The sequence below is a fragment of the Lagenorhynchus albirostris genome, chromosome 2 (genome assembly GCF_949774975.1).
Source record: "Lagenorhynchus albirostris chromosome 2, mLagAlb1.1, whole genome shotgun sequence".
Classification (NCBI taxonomy): Eukaryota; Metazoa; Chordata; class Mammalia; order Artiodactyla; family Delphinidae; genus Lagenorhynchus; species Lagenorhynchus albirostris.
Genome location: NC_083096.1, coordinates 6,389,347 through 6,390,629, shown reverse-complemented (window position 1 = coordinate 6,390,629; position 1,283 = coordinate 6,389,347).

The window sequence follows — 1,283 nt, the reverse complement described above, 5'->3', positions numbered from 1 at the left end:
TTCCTTAAAGGAATGGGGGCATGGACACAGAGGAAAACTGGACTTTCACATAGTTAAATTCTCATAGGGAAAGATGTTTTGAAAGAAAGCTGTACTGCAGAAACTGGTCACAGCATAGAGTTCTACACAACAGGAAGAAGTATAATGTAGATAAATTTATCCAAAGTCTTCAAACTGCAGTGCCCTCCAAATTTTTCCTAGGTTACTTAAGCTCTTGACAAAGCAACAAACAGAAATTGTCAAATCTCCTATCCAGAAACTGGGGTGTTATTGTTAAATCTTACTTTCTAATAAACCACAAAAGACGCTGTAATTCTATGATTCAAATGCAGGACATGGCCATCAAGCAACTTTAATATAGGGTCAGTTTCATAAATGGTCATTCTGTTTCCAGTCTTACAGTCTTATAATACGTTAAGCATAAAAGCAGAATAAAATTTTCTTAAGCATTATAAGGATATTATTTGTCTGCCTTAAATCCTTCAGTGATTCCCTGATGCTCTCATGGGTAAGTCCAGACTTCTCAGTGTCATTTGCAAAGCCCTCCCTGATTTTGCCCCTAAGTATCAACACAGCTTCACTCTTTGTAATTGTGTTCTTTGAATTTTATCCTCTAACCATTTATAGATCTCCTTACGGACCAGTAAAGAAGCCAGGCTGCGTTCATACTTTGCACATTCTGTTATCACTTCCTTGGATATACTTTTCATACTCACAACCTCCTAAACTAGACTAATTTCTACTCTTTGAGAATAAAATAGAATTATTGAAGAATGGAAACTTTTGAGACAGTTTCTAGGTCTTCCATTTGCTAGAAATAGCATCAACCCATGTTTTATTGGGAAGATTAAATTAAATTAGATAATAAAACATTGTATCTAGCACAAAGTAAACCCTCAAGAAAGTACATTTTAGTAGGAGTAATACTTTTACTACTAACTGGTTTTGTTGAATGTGCTGATATTTATTGGAGTGCAAAGAAGAATTTGACATAATAATGTTGATTTGGGTTGTTTGATTTATTAGAGAAGTTGAGAAAAAGTGGTTCAATTAAACCTATATTTTAAAAAATAATTTATATATTCACCAGGGACCTTGTTCTTACACTACTTTATGTAGTTTAAATTTGAGAAAGTTACCAAAAAAATGTCTATCACTTATTATCAATCAGTTGCAAATAGTTATTACCAACTCTGAGTACAAAGTTGATACAACAAGCTATGAAGGTGTACTTATCTCAACCAAGGGATGAACTGTTTGTGACTTTTCAAATCACAGTCCTC